The 20615-nt window shown below is 45.6% G+C and overlaps 1 protein-coding gene across 2 annotated transcripts in view; it reads left to right on the top strand.

Moving 5' to 3' along the window:
- Window positions 1-20615, top strand: part of Extl3 (exostosin like glycosyltransferase 3) — an 89839-nt gene that overhangs the window by 18927 nt on the left and 50297 nt on the right. Inside the window, exons 2-3 of one of the 2 annotated variants that reach the window (XM_029541542.1) lie at window positions 13803-13949; window positions 14192-14285. The exons of the other annotated variant lie outside the window; for it this stretch is intronic. The gene's annotated coding sequence lies outside the window, so the exon portion shown is untranslated. The remainder of the gene's footprint in view (window positions 1-13802; window positions 13950-14191; window positions 14286-20615) is intronic. 2 annotated transcript variants of the gene reach the window in all.

Genomic DNA, 20615 nt, shown 5'->3' with positions numbered 1-20615 from the left:
TATTCTAACACACTCCTCCTTGATTTCCTGAAGCTAACTCAATGTAGCCCTGCAATCTCAATCTTTCTCCCCCGAGCCTCTCCCCCCCTCACACACACACACACACACACACACACACACACACACTTATTAGGCTTGGTGGATCAGTGAGTGTTTAGTAGCTCTCAGTAGCCAATAGTCTAGTCCTATTCTTTTCCATAGAAGCAGGATCTCTGAGCCCCTCTGAGGTACCTCTTTTTCTTAGAAAAGAATGCTGGTGCCTTTTTAGTAGACACTATACTGGAAGAAACGTACCCTAAATTTATTGCAGTAGTGATAGCTTCAAGCCCATTGGAATCCCCTGTGTGTGTGTGTGTGTGTGTGTGTGTGTGCTTACATGATCTTTTTATAGTCACAAAAGAAAAGAAAATGATCAATCAAGGAATCTTAGGGTTTCTATTGCTTTGAAGAGACACCATGACCATAGCAACTCTTAATAAAAGAAAGCATTTACTTGGGGCTTGACTTACAGTCTCAGAGATTTAGTTCATTATCATCATGCTGAGAAGCATGGCAGCGGGCGTGCAGGCAGACGTGGTGCTGGAGAAGGAGCTGAGAGCTCTACATCCAGTTCCACAGGCAGCCGGGAGAGAACTGGTGTGAGCTTCTGAGACCTCAGTGCTCCTCCCCACAGTGACAGACTTCCTCCAACAAGGCCACACCTCCTCCAACACGGCCACACCTCCTCCATCAAGGCCACACCTCCTCTAACAAGGCCACACCTCCTCCAACAAGGCCACACCTCCTCCAACAAGGCCACACCTCCTCCAACAAGGCCACACCTCCTAATAGTGCCACTCCTTTTGGACCAAGCTTCGAACACATGACTCTATAGGGGCTGTTCTTATTTAGACCGCCACACAAGGCCCTTTCAACCCATATTAATGGAGCCAGCAGACAGAGGGGTTACATCAAAGCAGAGACATCTCAGCTACAGGTCTCAGATGCTATCTGATAGTGTTCTTAGCTTTTGGGAACACTTTAAAAATATTTATTTTAGTTTTTAATTATGCATATGCATGTGTGCTTATGTGTGTGTGTGTGCATGTAAATGCTGGTACCTTTAGAGGCCAGAAGAGAGGGTGTTGGATCTCCTGGAACTGTAGTTAAAGGTGTTTGTGAGCTGCCATGTGGGTGCTGGCCTCTGAACTTGGGTCCTTTGGAAGAGCAGGTAGCTCTCCTAATTGCTGAGCCATCTCTCTGGCCCTGGGAACACTCTTAGAGGATGTGTCTGCAGGAATATATGTGTTGAGATCCAAGAACCACTTTCAGGAGTTGGTTCTCTCCTTCAAGTATGGGCTCTGGGGATTGAACTCTGGTCCTTAGGCTTGGCTGGGAAATGCCTTTACTTTCTGAGCTGTCTCACTGACCCTGGGACACTTTTTTTGGCCTTATTTATTTATTTATTTATTTATTCATTCATTCACTTCACATCCCAATCGCAGCCTCCTCCTCTCTTCCCAGTCCTCCCCTTGCAAGCCCCTCCTGGAACACTCTTTTTTAATGGCATAATTACTGTAGCAGCTCCCTCCCTATTTGAGTACTTAACATAAAGTGTTAGCTACACAGCTTATCTGGTCTTTCTTGCCAATCAAATGATTTTTTTTTTAAAAGCTATCATCTGCATTAACACTGTCAATCTTGTTAATGGGTGGGCCCCCCATAGCCTTTTCAGTGTCTGAAGTGTGTCTAAGAGCTCTCGGCAGTTTGAGAAGGAGTGTGTGTGTGTTAGGGGAAGATGGAGAGGAGAAAGTGCTATCTCTTTTATAGTTACTCACACAGAACCGTCAACGCCAAGGTCAGCGCCGCTAGAGAGATAGCTCAGCAGTTCAGAACACTAGTTGATCTTCAGAGAACCCAACATCAATTCCCAGCCACCCACATGGCAGTTCAAAAAACACCTTTAACTTCAGTTCCAGGAGCTTTGGCCTCCATGGGTTTCTGCATGCACATGGTACATAGACATACATGCAACAAAACTTTCATACAGATAAATCAATAAATCTTAAAGTAAGAAGATGGGATGTTTAGCAGTTTATGGGGGGAGTACATGTTGTCTCTCAACCTCTCGACTTTCAGAAAACAGCAGAGGACATTGTTACCCAAGTGATGCCAGGTGTCTCGGTGAGCACACACACTCCTAGCACATCTCAACCCTAACTTCCAGGGCTAATGGCATAAGAGAGCTGATGTCAACCTTGAGTCATAGAATCAGGATCTCTTTGTTGGAGATCCCAAGTTACAGACAAGATGTCCTCCAAAGTGTCTTGGGAGGAGGTCCCTAGCAGTGGTGCCGGCTCTTAGTGATATGACAGTTAAGGCAGAATTCAGAGCGTTTAGAGGAGAATGTTTGCTCCTTGTTAGGCTTCTTCAGAGAAAGAGAAGATATATACACATACACACTGAGCACATATGCACGTGCTGTACAGTGAAACAGACAATAAGCAGAGGGATTCTAAGGGACTGGCTCATGTGGTAAGGGGGAGCTGAGAGGCCCAGAGGCCTGCAGTTGTCCTGCTGGAGGCCTAGGAGAGCAGTATCTATTCCAGTTAGAAAGCTGGCAGGCTCAAGGCTCAGAACAGCCAAGATTTCCATCTGAGCCTCAAGGCAACAAAGAACCAGTGTCCAAGTAAGGCTAAAGGTGGTTCTTCTCAGCCCTTCCATTCACTCTTGAGTTGATTGAATGAATGAATGTACGTCTAGAGAAAATATCCAGTCAACCTCTGACCTTCATGTGCACTCATGTACAAGAAATATCTCATCTACATATCACACACACACACACACATATACACACACACACACACAGCAAAGGAACCAAGTATCTATAACATAATCATGATTGTCCGTTGGTCCTGATGTTGGAAAAACATGGGCTCAGGGATTCAATTCCCAGTTCCAGCACTTACAAGACCTAGGACTTTCCATGTGCACCTTGAAGAGGAAGTATCCTTTGTTGCCTAAGATGACAACTGAATATAGAACCTCTGCAACTGGCCAGATTACATTATAAATTGACTTGCTGTCTATTATTAAAGTGAGAACAGTTACTGGGACAGAATGAGATCTGGAAGTTGGAGTGGACATAGAACCCTATATTCTGATGCTTTCTTTACCGTGGAAGAAGTCGTTTTTCACCCTCAGTGGACTTGACCCCTTTGCTCAGGCAGAAATGGCCTCTCTACTCTCACTGCAGGGTTTTTACATCTTGGAGATTAACCCCGTGTTGCCCAAAGAAATTGTCATGGTCTCCACTGAACCAGTTACTGGCAATGCAGATCCCCCGAGGTGCTGCCACCACACAAGCCCTCTTTGCTGCTAACCACTGGACCCAGATCTCAGCAGGCCCAGAAAGTGAGATACAAGGTGTGTCTTAGTTAGGGTTTTACTGCTATGAACAGACACCATGACCAAGGCATCTCTTATAAAGGACAACATTTAATTGGGGCTGGCTTACAGGTTCAGAGATTCAGTCCATTATCATCAAGGTGGGAGCATGGCAGCATCCAGGCAGGCATGGTGCAGGCAGAGCTGTGAGTTCTACATCTTCATCAGAAGGCTGTTAAGAGAAAACTGACTTCCAGGCAGCTAGGACTAGGGTATTAAAACCCACACTCACAGTGACACACCCACTCCAACAACAGCACCCCTCCTAATAGTGCCTCCTCCTGGGATAAGCAGATACAAGCCATCAGAGGGTGTTTCTAAAATCCCTTCCTTTGGTGTGATGTAAACAATGCTTACCCACTCTCTTTGGATCCTAATGATAAACCAGTATGAAATTCCACCTAGGTTTGCTCTGGATGACTAGCGAGTTTATTAAGCTTACTTACAGGGCTGTGGATGAGGGGACAGACAGGAGCATGTGAAGACCCTACAGCAGCCGCAATGGAAGGTCTGTACCCAGCATGCATGATGGTTCTCCCATAACTGTGTGGCTAGAGTCCCATCACCTCACCCTTCCTCACCTATATCCTCTAGCTCCTTCCCAGTGATCCGGAGATCATGTGCAATTAGGGAGGAATTGCATATAGCTGGGGTGGGGGGTGTGGCTGACCCCGCCCTGCACCCACCCTGCACCTGTCTCAGCAAACCTAACTGATGACCTCTGGTGAGCAGGCAGAGCCACGCTCCTTAGGATGGCAGCAGTTTGGCTCAGAGGATAGTCTCATACCACACATGGTTTAACCTGTGACTATAGATCATCCACAGTGTTTCAAGAGCTATGGGATTCTGTAATTTACACAGGCAGAAGAGACTCTGAGAACTTGTGTGAGAGCAGACTCCCAGGGTTTGGAGTGATGGGGTGATGGAGAGAGGAAGATAAAGTTGGATCAGGTTGGGCTTGATGGCTTGGGTTTAGTAAGTGAAAGGTCCTCATTTCATGTTACGGCTGAGAGAGCCAGAAGAGGGGCTTTGGCTTGTTTGGCTGAAGGGTTCACCCCAGCAGATGGGAAGTGACAGATGTGTCTTGATTTAATGTGGAGGAAGGGAATCAGAGGCTTAGGGAGACCTGGGTCTAAGAGCAGGCTTGGACTGGCTCACCCACACTGGGGCTGTCTAAAAAGATTGATCTTTTACAAAGACTGTGAGAAACAAGTTTGTGAGGGAGTCCCACATCCCTAAAAAGACCAGGGACGGCTCTCATCTGAGAATCGGGCTTCAGAGCAGAAGTTTCAGGCTGTGGCTTTCCAAACTCCTAAATGGTGGGAGTGACTGGCTCCTGGGATGGCAGGGACTAGGTGGCTGCCAGAACCACATCATGTAGCCCAGACTGTCATCACAGATGCAGAGTGGGTTAGGAGGTGTTGAGTTCATTTCAGACAAGCAGAGTTTAGAAAGCCATGTAATATTTTGCTAGAAAGATCCAGAAAGCAACCGGATATCCCAGGGGCTCAGAACAAAGGCCAGACTTGGAGACCCACACTTGAGAATACCTGGTGTTGACTCATGTATATGAAAACAAACACTAGCCTGGAATTTGGTGACTAAGTTCACTTAGAGAAAAGAACACACGGAAGGAAACCTGAGGCCCAGGTCGGAGCCCTAGAGGATGGTTTAGTGAACGGACAGAGGAAGATAATCCACTGGAGAGAGGAACAACTGGAGTCAGCAGTGATTTCCAGTCTCTAGGGAGCTCACATATCACCCAGGCGTCTGTTAGACTGCAGACTGGGGGTGGGGAAGCTTGGGTAGGCTGCTGGGGCCCACGCATGTGCATAGAGAGGCCAGAGGTTGATGGTGTCTTCCTCTATTGCTCTCTACCTTGATTTGTTGGGTTTGTCTCTCACTGAACCTGGAGCTTACTTGTTTCAGCTGGACAGGCTGACCTGTGAGCCCCTAGAATGTTCTCTCTGTGTGTCTTAGCACTGGGCTTCAGGCTTCTGCTCCCCCCATGTTTCATTGTCATGTGGGGGCTGGGGTTTGGAACTCAGATCCTAATCCTTGCCCAGTAAGCGCTTCAACTGCTGGGCCATGGGTCTCCCACTCACCTTCTGCCTCCAGCCTGACACCCCTCACTCTTCTGAGACAAGGTCTTTTTTTTTAAGGCATTTTTTATTAGATATTTTCTTCATTTATATTTCAAATGCTATCCCCAAAGCCCCCTATACTCTCCCCTGCCCTGCTTCCCAACCTACCCACTCCTGTTTCCTGGCCCTGGCATTCCCCTGTATTGGGGCATATGATCTTCACAATACCAAGGGCCTCTCCTCCCATTGATGGCTGACTAGGCCATCCCTGCTACATATGCAGCTAGAGACACAGCTCTGGGGTTACTGGTTAGTTCATATTGTTTCACCTATAGGGTTGCAGACCCCTTTAGCTCCTTGGGTACTTTCTCTAGCTCCTGCATTGGGGGCCCTGTGTTCCATCCAATAGAGAACTGTGAGCATCCACTTCTGTATTTGCCAGGCATTGGCATAGCCTCACAAGAGAGAGCTATGTCAGGGTTCTGTCAGCAAAATCATGCTGGTGTATGCAATAGTGTCTGGGTTTGGTGGTTGTATATGGGATGGATCCCCTGGTGGGGCAGTCTCTTCTTTCCATCTCAGCATCGAACTTTGTCTCTGTAACTCCTTCCATGGGTATTTTGTTCCCCATTCTAAGAAGGAGTAAAGTATCCACACTTTGGTCTTCCTTCTTCTTGAGTTTCATGTGTGTTGCAAATTGTGTCTTGGATATTCTAAGTTTCTGGGCTAATATCCGCTTACCAGTGAATGCATATCGTGTGTGTTCTTTTGTGATTGGGTTACCTCACTGCAGCCTTATTTATAACAGCACTGGAAAGCCCTGGTGACTTCAGACTCAGGGGTGATCCTTCTGTCTCTGCCTCATGAGTGCTGGGATTCCAGGGCCACCACATCTGGTTCTAGAATGCAGGTCCAGTCCTAACCACCGAAATTTGGATTTCTAAATTCAAGATGGTGTTGAAGCTGCTGGTCTTCAGTCCATGCTCAGGCAGCATGGGAAAGGGCCTCTAAGAAACAGGGCACCCTAGGGCGTGTTTCTGGGGATGGCGAAGGCGGAGGAAGCAGTGGAGACAGGAGATGTAGAACATCCCACGGGGAGGATGGATAATTAATGGAGGAAATTCATGCCAGAGGATAAGAGGAGCGGACCAAAGAGCATGGAGAAGTCAGAGATAGCAGGATAAAAAATGTTTAGAAGTTGTAGGGGTCATCTTCAGAACCCGAGGGCCCTTTGGAGATGTTTTCGTGGTTCTTCGTCCTTTATTGGTTTTTAAAGAGCTCCTCGGTCTTTGGAGTGACTGTTTATCTTCCTGGCCCTCCCTCGGAGCCTCCGAGCTTTTTGTCTCCAGCGATGTCCTCAGAGCCCCGTGACTTCTGTGTACAGATCTGCAGAGATGACTCGAGTCAGATGAATAAGCGGCGATGAATAGATCCGAGGCAACACGAGGCATTTCAAGGATAAAGGGGGAAATTCAAAGAATGTTTGATCATTATTGTTAAAAACCATGTTGCTGCCCGCTTCCTGTTAGCAGTGCTGTCTGCTGTTAGACAGCTCCCCCGGGATGTCACTCTCTGGCAGAGCAATCACAGGAAAACACAAAGGCACAGCTCTCTCTCCTCTGCTCACCAAAAGCCTGCTCCCTCATAGCTGCAGAACCCTCTGACAAACAAGAGGCGCTTCAAAAACCACTTTGTGTCCTCACAGAGCAAAAACAACCCTGAGAATAGATGAGCGGCTGAATGTCGGTGTTCCATACACTCTTGAGTTCAAGATAATAGAAACCTCTGGAGGGCTTGTAAGAGCAAGCACTGTGAATTCCATAAACACCGCCAAGGGTCTAGGGGGTGGGATCCTTCAGGACTCCTGCGACTGAAGCAGATCCTGTGGCTGGGAAATATCTCGTTGCTGCTTAAGCTGTCTATCCTGGAGGGAGGGGGGCTAGTTTCTTTCTCCAGGAGCTGAGCATTTCCCTTGGACAGGAATCTGGAGACTGCTTGACCTGACCCTGTGCCAAGCAAGGTGTGCATGTGACCTATGGGGCAGGTACCTTCCCAAGAGGAAGTCAGAGGGGCTTGGGCCCCAAGTATGATGTGACCATGTACCGAGTATTGTCACTTACAGAGATGGTAGTGAGGAATAGGAATCCCTTGGCCAGTGTGGCCCTGGACTTTCTGTTACTGTGATGAAATGCCCGAGATAAGTAACTTAGAAGGAGGACATTTTTATTTTGGTTCACAGTTTTTACAGTTCTAGCCCATGACCAGGTAGAGCTACATAGCTTAGGCCTCTGGAGGGTACTGTAAGGAGCAGGCTGCCCACCTCATGACCAAACAGCCATAGAAGAGGGAGGAAGGGACCTGGACTGTACAGTTTGCTTCATGGACATTACCCCAGTGACTTAAGGGCCTCCCACAAGCACACTCTTGTCTTTCAAGGTTTATTTTTATTTTTATTATGCGTATGCATCTGTATGCCACATGTGCATGAGTGGGTGCCCTTGGAGGCCAGGAGAGGGTTTGGGATATGCTAAAAATGGAGTTACAGGTGATTGTGAGAGGCCCTATATGGGCACTAGGAACTAAACTCTTCATAGGACCTCTGAGTAGTTCTACTCCAAACTGCAACATAGCATGGGCAGAGTGAAGGGCAGATGTTACAGAGAAAAGGAAGGTTATAGATTTCCCAATGTCAACAAGCAAGGGAAAGGGGAAGAACACAGATGGCATCTCTGTATTCTTCAGAGGGCCAATCTCTCTCTCTCTCTCTCTCTCTCTCTCTCTCTCTCTCTCTCTCTCTCTCTCTCTCTGAGGGTTGATCACAGGGCTTTAAAAATATTTCTTTTTAAATTTTATGTGGTCTGGGTGCTTTGGCTGAATGTATTCTGTTCACCCTCTGAGGCCAGAAGGGGGCACTGGATCCCCTGGGACTGGAGTTACAGAAGGAAATTGTGAGCCACCATGTGGGTGCTGGGACTTGAACCCAGGTTCTCTGGAGGGGTTTTATCTTGGGATCATCTCCTGCAGTGGTACCAGCAGATGCAAATAACAGAGGCTCAGATAGAGGCAGGAGCTTTCACACATTCTCGCTGCCTCTCTGCATATCTACCTGGAACAAGCTGTGGCCATTCAAACGTTGCTCACCCGAGGTTCCATGAGAGACAGAGGCACACATTGATTACATTGATGACAGCGCCATGCTAAGTTCAACCAAGGGTTCATTTTCTGCACCAGTTCTCATCTCAAGAATATCCAGCTGTGTTTCATGGGAGCCCAGATTATAGCATAAATTTCACTAGTAACATCATAGCAGCAATTAAAACTGTCCTGGGTTAGACTCTGTGCCTGCTGTTCCATCCCAGAAGACAACTTAGAGTCTTGCCTCCAGAATCCTTAGGTCTAAAGAGATAAGAGAAAAATCAATTCTAACAACCCAACCTGGGGCATTTTATAATAAGATTAAAAACATTTACAGCAGCGTAGAGACCACAGCACCAATTTCCTTTTTATGTTTTGAAGAGCTAGCTACAGGCTTTACATTTTGGTAGTTGGAGTGATGGCACAGTGCTTTGGCAAAGGACCAGGGTTCCAGTCCCAGCACATACTGGTGGCTTACAACCACCTCTAACTCTAGTTCTAATGTACCCAGCACCCTCTTCTGGCCTCCCCAGGCACTGCATGCATATGAATCACATACATACATGAAGGAACTCATGCATGTACAGTTTTTTAAAAGAGTGACTGGATTGGGGACATAGTTTAGTGGGAGAACTCTTGCCTAGAATGTGCTATGTTCTAGGTTTGATTCCCCAGATCCTCCATAAACAACAAACAAGCAAAATATGCCTGTGTGAGGGCATCAGATCCCCTGGAACTGGAGTTACAGACAGGCGTGTAAGCTGCCATATGGGTGCTGGGAATTGAACCGGCATCCTTTGGAAGAGCAACCAGTGCTTTTAACCACCGAGCCATCTCTCCAGCAGAGTACTGACATAAAAACACAAAAGACCAATGGAACAATACAGAAGATGCAGAAATAAATCCACACATTTATGGACAACTAAACCAAAATAATGAGCTCACACAGGAGGAAAGGAGGGACGTCTATTCATGGCTGGCAAAGACTGAAGTCCACGTGCACGAGAATGAAACTGGACACATCACACCATACACAAAAAGCTCTTCAGCTGGGCAGTGGTGGTGCACACCTTTAATCCCAGCACCCGGGAGGCCGAGGCAGGTAGATCTCTGTGAGTTCAAGGCCAACCTAGTCTATAGAGTGAGTCCCAGGACAGCCAGAGCAGTAACACAATGAAAGCCTGTCTCTAAAAAACGAAAACCAACCAACCAAATGGAGTAAGACTTAAATATAAGACTTTGATGTTTAAAACTAGTAGAAGAGAATACAGGGTGAAAGACAGAAGAAATACAGGATTCTTGACATTGGCTTGGGAATTTAAGTTTGGGATATGACCCAAATTACAAAAGACAACACACCACACACACACACACACACACACACACACACACACACAATTATATTAGATTTTAAAAGTTTTTGCACAGCAAAATACATGACCAGCAGAATGAATAGAGAGATGACTACTCCTGGCAATAGAAGCAAACTCTATAAGGAACGTATGACATGGAATAAAAACTTTATAAAAAGACAAACAAGCTAGGCATGTGGCACAAACCTTTAGTCCTAGCTAGCACTGGGGAGGCAGAAGCAGATGGATGTCTGAGGTTCAAGGTCGGCCACATCTGCATAGCAATTTCCAGGTCAGTCAGGACTACATACTGCGATCCTTTCTCACAAAAAATACCACCACAACAACAACAACAATAAATGAAATTTAAAAGAATGTTTAAAAAGAAAATTAAAAAGAAAACTAGCTGAGAGGCATTGTATTTCCAGTGTGGTTTAAATTCAGGTAATGGAATGCCTCTGGCTGTTTATTTTTGCCCCAGATGGTGTAATTTATTTAGGATCTTGTGGTTCCCTATGAACTAAAGGATTTCTGTGAAAACTATCATTGATTTTGATTGGGGGTTTAATAGAATGGGCATTTTAACAGTAGTCATTGATCCCACCAGCACAGAAAATCTTTGTGGGTCGTATTCAGTGTTGGTCATCAACATTTATATAGACATTGCAAGGCGGTGTGGTCTGTCTCAGTGGATAGGGGAAGCTTTCACAGGAGACAGCAAGGGATGCTTTTTCTTTGGTGATACAAAGCACATTAATGCTAACACACACACACACACACATGGGGGGGGAGAGATACTATAATACATTGAAATATAATCTTCTGCCCTTAAATGTCGTCAATAGTTCCCCATAAACGCCTGTCTTTGCCCTGTGCCCTTCCCTTCTCCATCCCCCCCCTTCTTTCCTTCCTCTTTTCACTTATGGTGGTGTATGGGTGAGAATCCAGAGCCCTGAGCATCCTAGGTAATTGCCGTACCACTGAGCCGCACCCCAGGCTGTAGCATGCATTTCTTAAGCATGACGATGATGACATCTCATACCTAACCACAGGAAATTCAAACTGCTGTCATGCAATTAAATAATGGAGTCTGCCCTCAAATGTCGTCATTGTGCCAGTCATACACGTCAGAACCTTTTTGTCAGTCTGATGCAGTTCAAGTTCACCCGTTGCACTGTTCAACTTTGACTTCACACCCCTGACCTCCTTCAGGTCTCCCTCCCCGCTCTGCTTCCCCCCCCCCTTGCTTTCCCCTCCCTGTCCTCTCCAGAACACTGGCATTCTGGGAATGTAGGTCAGTTTGGGGAAATGTTCAACTTGGGTTTGTTATTGTTTCCTTATGGCTGGATTGCATAATGCTTTTTATTTTTAATCTTGTCTTTTGAAGTAATTTTAAACTTAACAAAAGCTCTCAGAGTTATATAGCACTTTGTTTTATTTTTGTAAGTTTGAGGTTACTCTTAACCAGATTTACCAGTTTTTGACAACTTTGCCTATGTCCAAAATCATTTTCATTCATATTCTTTCTCTCTCTTATCCCCCCTCTCCGTCTCTTCTATCCATCTCCTCTTGTTCTCTCTCCCCCCTTCCCTGTAGCCCCCCCCCCCACCTCTCATTTCAGTTTTTGTGTTTTGAACAATAGAGTGAAAGGGAGGTACCCTTAGGTCACAATTCTGGAGAAGATTCTGTGGGCCAGGAGCTGACTACCAGAGGCTCAGCATGTGCAGACTGGAAGCCACTGTAGACAGGAAGTGCCCTGTAGGGAGTTCAGGGTTTGCACTAACTAGACTCAGGAACACAGAAGGGCAGTTAGGTCACCACTTACGATGCTTAAGTATTGGGACTTAATTCCACAGGCAAAACCACAGCGGGCTGTGGTACATGTGTGACCCCAGCACTTGGGAGGAGGTGGAAGTAGAAGGATCCTGTGGTGAGAAGTGAGTTTGAGGCCGGCCTGCACTGTGCAGACCTGGGGATGGGAGAATGAAAACAAAACAAAGTGCAGATGAGTCACACGGAGGAAAAATCACAGTGTGGAAAAGTTTTATGAGATGGGATGTCAGGACCGCGTGTAGCTTAGAAGAGGAAGAAGGGCAAGATGAGCCGTGTGGTAGAAATCCTAGTCTACCAACTTGTGAAGGCTGGAAAGGGGTGGTCCAGGGGAATGCTTTTGGTTCCCTATTGTGTGCTACCCATTTTGTATATGATGTCTTGTTCAATTATCACAAAACCCTCAAGCAATAGCAGTGAGTTACTTGGCCAGGAACGGTCATAGTAAGTTTATGACACCAGTGACATGCAGACCCACTCAGAAGTCCAGCGGGGTTAAGAAGCAGTGACTTTAGTTTGTAGAAGCTTCCTTGTCAGTCTCCGATAGCCAGATGGATGTGGCGGATGAAGACCACAGGAACGTAACAGCCCGTGTTTCCCCCTTGGGCTACAGCCTGGGTGGCGACAGTGCTACCTGAGGTTGGGTACCTGAAGAAGGGAAAGACCTGGGCAGGTGGAGAGAAGGGTTTCGTTGGAGATCTGTATGAAGTTGATTTGAACAACTGATTGTGCAAAACAGGATAAGATACTTAGTGGGCAATGTGGCTCCAGAGCTCTGAGGAAGGGTCCAGAAAAGACAGATTTGACTGCTGGTATCACAGTTATGTTCACCTCTCCAGGGCAAAATGCGGTGATGGCTCAGTGGAAATGGGAGGCCAGGCGAGGTGCCACACACCTGCAGGCCCAGCCCATGGGAGGCGGAGGCAGGAGGAATGACCCTGAGGACATCCTTGGCTACAGCATAGTGAACCCTTTTCTCAGGCCTGGGATTTGCTGTGTAGATCAGGCTGTCCGTGCAGAGGTCCTTCTGCCTCTCTGCCTGTGTGTGTGTCCCACTGTACCTCACTCGTGGATACTTTTATTCCTTGGTTCCACACTGACCCAGCTATCAACTCAGCTCCCATCCCCTTTCTCTTAAATTGTAAAAACTATTGATTTTTATGTGGGGGGGTGTTTTGCCTGCATGTATATCTGTATACCACATGTATCCCTGGTGCTCAGGCCAGGATGGAACACCAGATCCCCTGGAACTGGAGTTACAGATGGTTGTGAGCCACTTTGTGGGCCCTGGGAATGGAACCCGAGTCCTCTACAAGAGCAGTCAGTAGTGTTCTTAACCACTGAGTCATCTAGCCTCCATTCCCCTTTTCCCTTGATTTTCTCCCAAGTTCCTCACACATAGCATGTGTGTGCTTGTGACAGATATTAATGAAGATGTGGGCGATTTTATATCCTTAGCAACACAAATAACTTGAAGTCCAAAAATAGGTGTTGCTATTTTAAACAGCCGGCACTGGGACTCTTACCCAAGCTGCGACCTCTTCCTCGCTGCTATCTGAGCTCTGTCTCCCTTACCTCCAGGATCCATCCGTGGAACCTTTCTAGTATGCCCTTTTATCCATCTCCCTTTCAATTTTCCTTCTAGGCCATGGTCTCCTTTCCATCCACACTCTGAGCACCAATACCATGGTAGTTCTCTAAACAGATGTCTTTGCATCCCTCAGAGGAATTCTGGCACTGGCCGTGATACTATTATTTTTATTCTAGTACTTATACCTAACTGTAAAGGTGGATGGGCAGGATTTAAAAGAGATCACGCCTGCCGCCTTCTGTTTTCTTCGTGAAGTGTACAGGGGTTTGTTTCTCTGCAGAGCTAAATATGGGCCTAGTGATGATGTCACAGCTGGGGTCAGAGAGCCAGTCAACAGAAATGTACCAGATTTCTAAACCTTCACAAGATGTCATGTTTACACAGTTGACTGCTCTCACAAAGCCTGCAAACTCGTGGAACTGATTTGCTGCTGGAGATGGAAGATTTCATTTACTGAGCACAAAGGTCAACAGGAGAAATTGAAGAAGCAGCGTAAGACAAAGAAGTGGGATTAAGCAAGCCGAAGCCTGGGTAATGGAAATGAGCCTCCTGACCCCCTCTTCTCCTCCAGTATGGGGAACAGCATGCCGGGAGCTTCTGGCGGTGATGATGCTGGGATAAAGGAGTTACTGTGATTTTTCCATTGCTCCCTAACAGATGACCCCAAGATTGGGGGTTTAAAATGCCAGTGTTTATTATCTCACACTTTCAGAAGGTTGGGGACTCAGGAATGATGTGGCTTGGGTCTCTGATGAGGCTTATAACATCTACAGGCTGCACTTGGGCTGGGCCATCAGCTCCGGTTCCCAGGAGGAAGCCTTGATTCCTCTCCACGGAGGTCTCTCCGCAGATGCTTTTGGCCTCAAAGTAAGATCTTTTTGTTTTCTTAAAACATTTTATATTTGTGTATATGCTGTGTGTGCGTGCCACCCTGTGTGTGTGTAGATTGGAAGGCACTTGTGGGAGTTGGCTGTCTACTACTACTGTGTCAGTCCTGGGGATTGACCTCAAGTCATTGGGCTTGGGCAAAGTGCCTTTACTTGCTGAGTTATCATTCCAGCCTCTGATATTGAGGTTTTATGAATTGAGTGATACAAGAAAGAACAGCCAAGTGGGGGGAGGGGGCTGAAAGACCTCACTAAATCTTGGAGATGGCATACCATCACCTTAAAAAAAACAAAAACAAAAACAAAGGATCTCTTTGTGTAGCCTTGGCTGTCCTGGAACTCACTCTATAGTCTAGGCTGGCCTTGAACTCAGAGACCCATCTGCCTCTGCCTTCCTAGTGTTGGGTTAAAGACTTGTATCACCACAACCTGATTAACACACTACCACTTTCGACTTTCTATTAGTCACATCAGGAATCCTTGGTTACAGTATAGAGGGGACTACACTAGAGTGTAAATGGCAGTGTGTGGTGGTCCCTGAGGACTGTAGAAGTCAGCTACCAAAGGAGTGTTTCCAGTAGTGTAGGCTGTGTGTGTGTGTGTGCACGTGCGTGCACATGTGCACGCACGTGTGCATGAGTTTTATGTGCCCCACATACCTTCAAATGCCAAGGAAGGATGTAATTGGGCAGACTGGTAGTTACCATACTCCTAGACTTTATGGATTCATGTGTTAAAAACTTGAGTGGTGCATTCCAAAACAGGAATGTTTTAGCATTTTGTCCAGTAAAGAAGATGTAGTTGCCCTCAATCAGCAGTGTCACTTCATGAAGGCACAATTTGACATTAAAGAAAAAGGACACAATCTCAGCATAATCTTAGGAGGAAAGACATCCTTTCAATCACTTTATTTAAACCAACTAAATAAAGGGGCTGGATGAGATGGCTCAGTGGGTAGGAGCACTTGCTGCTCTTACAGAGGACCCAAATTCAGTTCCCAGAACCCACAGTAGCTTGCAACCATCTGGTAAAAGCACCTTAATGGTGAGAGGACTTATTCAGCTCACAGTTCAAGGTACAGAAAGGTCCAGACAGTGGAAGCATGCAGCAACCAATACTGTATCCACAGTCAGGAAACAGGAGTGATGGATGCCTGCATGTTTCTGCTCAGCCCCCTCTCTCTACCTACAGCAGTCCAGGATCCACGCTCACATTCAGATGGCTCTTCCTGTAACAGTAAACTTAACCAAGATAACCAGTCACAGGCATGCTCAGATGCCCATTCTCCGGGTGACTCTAGAGTCTGTCAAATTGACAACATGCATCATCATCACCATTATATATATAATACATGATATATATAACACATGATATATATAATACATATAAATAGTACACGTGCATGTGTGGCTTTTAACAGAGTTTCCATATATATGTACATATCACATGAAATTGATGTATTGCTGCCTTTATTGCATCATTTCTGTCAAGGGTTTTGTTTCTGAGTGAGTGGTCACCTCATCACCTTAGCGATAATCTGCTCTCAATAACATGATGGAATTATGCATGTCTATAACATGTAATTATGCATGTCTATAGCATGTAATTATGCACGTCAGAGAACATTCTCAGCTAGAGAGCATTCTCTGTTAGAGATGAATTTTGGATACTTATATTTTTGTTCCTCAAACTGAAGAATTTGTAAAACTGTGGTTATGTATGGTCCAGATGTAGCCATGAAAATTTGACCATATTTGTGGCTGATGGTTTGGTTGGGAGAGCAATGGTGATTGATTTGTTCTAGTGGTTACTTGGCTCCTATATCATCATGTTCCTACCACTGAGATTAAGAATTAATATTAGTAATATTAAAGAAAATAGAAATTTTCTCTAACAAAATGTTGCTGTAAGCCCCTATGAATTGTTTTAAAAAACCTTCACATTTTTCTTTCTTTTGGAAATTCTGGGTGGTTGAAACTATTGATTTTTGTCCCCACCCCATCTTTGGACATGAACAGTGTGATGACTCTTGGAAACTGCACATTGAGCTTCAGTTTTATAGCCACATTGGTTAAGAAAATCACTGATACGGCTGGAGAGATGCTTGGTGGTTAAGAGTACTTGCTGCTCTTGCAGAGGGCCTGAGTTCAGTTCCCAGCACCCATATCAGGTGCCTCTCAACCACCTGTAACTCCAACTCCAGACATCCTATATTCTTCCTCTGGCACCCCTGGGCATCTGCCCATAAATGGCATATGCTCACATACACATATATACATAGAAATAAAACTTAACTAAATTTATTAATATATTCATCTGATTGTTAGAGTCAAGGTGTTGTGTTGGCCTCAAATTTGCAAATGTAGCTGGGGCTAGCCTTGAATTTCTGATCCTCCTACCTCTACCCATAAGTGCTGGGGATTACAGGCATATGCCACGAGGTCCAACTTCATTGCCGTTCCTTAAGAATGTCTGTGTTGGAGCATTCAGTCCTAAATGGGATGTCCTCATTCAGCCTTCCCCTCACTGCTCAGGGAGCTATGAAGAAGAGGAGGCAGAAGGATTGTTAGAGCCAGACGGGATGGAGGACACCAAGGAGACGGTCCTCCAAACAGCAGGACTGATGCCCGTACGAACTCCAAGGACTGTGTAGTATAGTAGCAGGCATAGGGCCTGCAGAGGTCCCAACAAGTTCCCACCCCCAACCAAGAACCTATCTGCAACTGATTGATACTCATGTGTAAAGGAAAACTTAGTTTTCTTCAGTGGAATCTCACTGAGTAAATTAACCACACCTCAGGGCAGGCCACATGTCTGGCAGTAGATGGCTAACACAAAATGACTCAGTGGAGTGTTGTAGACTTTTTGTCTCAGATTGCTTTGTTTGGACATGTTTTGTCTTATTGATCTTTTGCTGTATATTTTTGTTTTTTGTGTATGTGTGCACTTTCATTTGTGAGCACGTGTGCCCACATGTGTGAGTTTTGCTTCCTTTTTGCCGTTGTTTGTTAAAGAGAGAGAAGGTGGGCAGAATCTGGTAAGAATTGGGAGAGGGGAAAAAATGTGATCAGAATATATTCTGTGAAAAAAATGTAATTAAGAAACAAAACCAAACCGAGAGTGGTGGCACATGCCTTTAATTCCAGCACTTGGGAGGCAGAGGCAGGCGGATTTCTGAGTTCGAGGCCAGCCTGGTCTACAAAGTGAGTTCCAGGACAGCCAGGGCTACACAGAGAAAGCCTGACTCAAAAAAACAAAACAAAACAAAACAAAACAAAACAAAACAAAAAGAAACCAAACCAAACCTCTGTGACCGTTTGCTAACTGGAAGGAAGGCCTTTCCCCCACAAGATGGTTTGTAGATGAAAGGTATCAAGCAGTTGACTTTTAAGTCTGTGGGTGACTTCCTGGTGTAAGGACAGGCTTGGAGCTGCATACAAATGTGACACTGGAGTGCAGTCACCACCCTGCCTAATTTTACTTTCCTCTGGTTATAGCTCTCATTACATGAAGTCCTTTAAAAGGACAGTGCTGTGGTATGTTTTATCTGAACAGCTTTGCTACTTCACGATTTCACTTAGGATGAGTTTTTAGTGCCTTTGTGTTTGCTTTAGGGGGAAGGCTATCATCAGGCAGAGTTCCCAGGGTCAAGCTTAGAAATCCAGTGGCACTTTAATATCTATTAGCTGATGTGATTTTTTTTTTCCTTTTTTGAGATGCTGGGGATAAAACTTAGTCTTGCCTGTGTTAGGCAAGCTGTCTACCACTGAGCTACAGGTCCAGCCCCACTACTGTGACTGCTATTTATTTAATTCAGGTTAGATGTCTTAATGTAGTTAACAGACTTGAATTAGGCTAAGGCTCCTGGAAGGAAGCTAGTGCAAAACTTACTTTTCCTGTCACAGGCAATACTATGACATGGTATTAATGACTTAACAGAATAGTGCTTTTGTTTGGGGGCGTGTGTGTGTGTGTGTGTGTGTGTGTGTGTGTGTGTTTTGAAGTGCTGAGGACAAAACCCAGGGCCTCCTACTTTCCTTGGCTACATGTTTGACTAGCCATGCCCCACCCTAATCTACAAATAGGTTTGTTTTTGTCTTTAAACAATAAAATGTGCTTTTGGCTTGAAGCTGATGTTAACTTGATGTTCTTGCCATAAATTATCTGCTCACCACTCCAAATGTTCCACCAATTTTGGCAGACAAAAGCCAGCCACTTAGAAAAGGTAACATCAAAGCTTGGGTTTTGAGAGAGAGCCATTTAGCAGTGTGGTGAGGTGCTGCCCGTGAGCTGGGAGGCCAACCTTCTCACTCTTTGGTGCTGACAGACAAGAGAAGAGTCACCTTGGAGCCCTAATCTAGAAATTGTTATGCATTGTTCTAATTATAAGCCACAAAACTGCCCAGTCACCTATGTATAGAGAAAGATCTGCCAGGGTGGCTTTCAGCATTTTTTTTTTTTTAAATCTGAGTATTACAGAGAACTAGCGCTTATCTGACTTAACCTCACTGACAACTCCTGAATCTTACTTTTTGAAGGTTGGCAGGGTCACTGATGGCATCTTTGTTGAGTGGCTTGTGGGTCTGGCAGCTGTCCTTGGGGGAAGTGACTACAGATGCCTCCTTCCCTAAAACTTGAGACCTTCTGATATCTATTTCTCATCTATGGGACTGACATCCAGGATTCTCTTGGATAGTCACCATTTAGGGAAGAATAAGTCACCAGCAGGGACTCCACCCTAAGTGAACATTTTTGATGCTCTGTGGATACTTCTCCTGGTGAAAGAACACAGCTTTTGTGGCTTAGAAATATTTTTTATTTTTAGGCTTATTTGAGTGTTTTGTCTCTTTGTATGTATATGCATCATGTACTTGTCTGCTGCCCAGGGAGGCCAGAAGAGGGCATTGGAGCTTCTGTAACTGGAACTATGGATGGCTGTGAGCTGACATGTGGGTCCTGGAAAATGAACCCAGGTCGTTTACAAGAGGCATCCCTTCAGCATCCAGTTTTGGGGTTTTTTGTTTTTGTTTGTTTGTTTGTTTGTTTGTTTCAAGACAGTGTTTCTCTGTGTAGTCTTGGGCATTTGGAACTTACCAGGCTGGCCTCGAACTCATAGATACCCACATGCCTCTGCCTCTAGAGTGCTGTGATTAAAGGCATGCACTACCACCCAGTCCCCTGGTATCCATTTTTTTTTGTTTCATAAGCTTCTGCTGTATTTTGTGCTTTCACATTTCTCCAACTCAAATTGTTAGTCCCTTGTGAAGGAAAGAGATGTTCATCGACTTCTCAACCAGCCTTTCTTAAACTTTCTGCACTTGAACAACTTGCCAGATCCACAGATACAGCCACGGTTCACCTTCTGTGCATTAGCTGCCACCTTCATCACTAAGATGTCAGGCATCTTAGAGGCTTCAGTACCTGGCATGACCACTTACGGGGTATGAGATGTGAACATGAAAGTTAACCTTTCTGGGCTTCTGCTTCCTTATCTGGGAGGTAGGAATAATCATCATGTTGACTGTGTTGTGTTGAGTGTGAAATCAGATGGCTCCTGACAAGTGCTCAGAGACATGTCAGCATGCAACTACCATTCAGTCATTTTCAGGAAAGTGTGTTAATGACTTTAGTCGAGGTGTGCTTGGCTGCTAAGAACACAAGGCTCTTCCTGTTAATGTAAATGACTTAAAGGTTTTCTTGGTAATAACTAAAGCCATTGCATCCCACTGCCGCAACAGCTGGGACAGATGGTGGGAGATGGTAGGTCCTGGAACTGAAGGAACTGAATGTTGACAGTCTCAGAGGCGCTTCCCTTCTCTCATGGGGCTGTCCACTTCCCTCCAAGTGCTGGCTCTATTCTGCTTTCTGTAGACCAGCTTTCTTGGTTAACCACTGTACATGTGTCGAGAAATACCCCAAGTCTACTTACGCTATTAAATGGTGAAAGCAGTCCCTGTCATGTGACTACATCCCAGCCTGCTGCCACCACAGTTCCAAGCCAGAGTTGGTGAGACTGAGTAGTTTGGTGGCCTTTTCCCTGGACTGCTGGACTAGGCTGACAACAACTGGAAGCTCTGGGGTAACCATATGGCAGCACCCCAGCTATGTAATAAAAATCTTTTCATTCAACAGCGAGATATGTTGGTAAAGGGGTCCATGTGGTATGTGAGCAGCTGAATGAATTTTGACAAATTGAACACACATATGCCCAGAGGGCAGCCTGAAAACCCAAACCATGGCTGTCTGCCCCCTGCCTCTCCGCTCTGGGTTAGCCTCTGCATGATTTTTTTTTTTTTTTTTTTTTTTTTTT

This window comes from Mus pahari, chromosome 8 (assembly GCF_900095145.1).
Source record: "Mus pahari chromosome 8, PAHARI_EIJ_v1.1, whole genome shotgun sequence".
Taxonomy (NCBI): Eukaryota; Metazoa; Chordata; class Mammalia; order Rodentia; family Muridae; genus Mus; species Mus pahari.
The sequence above is the reverse complement of the archived record's forward strand: the minus strand, read 5'-3'. Positions and strand labels throughout refer to the sequence as shown.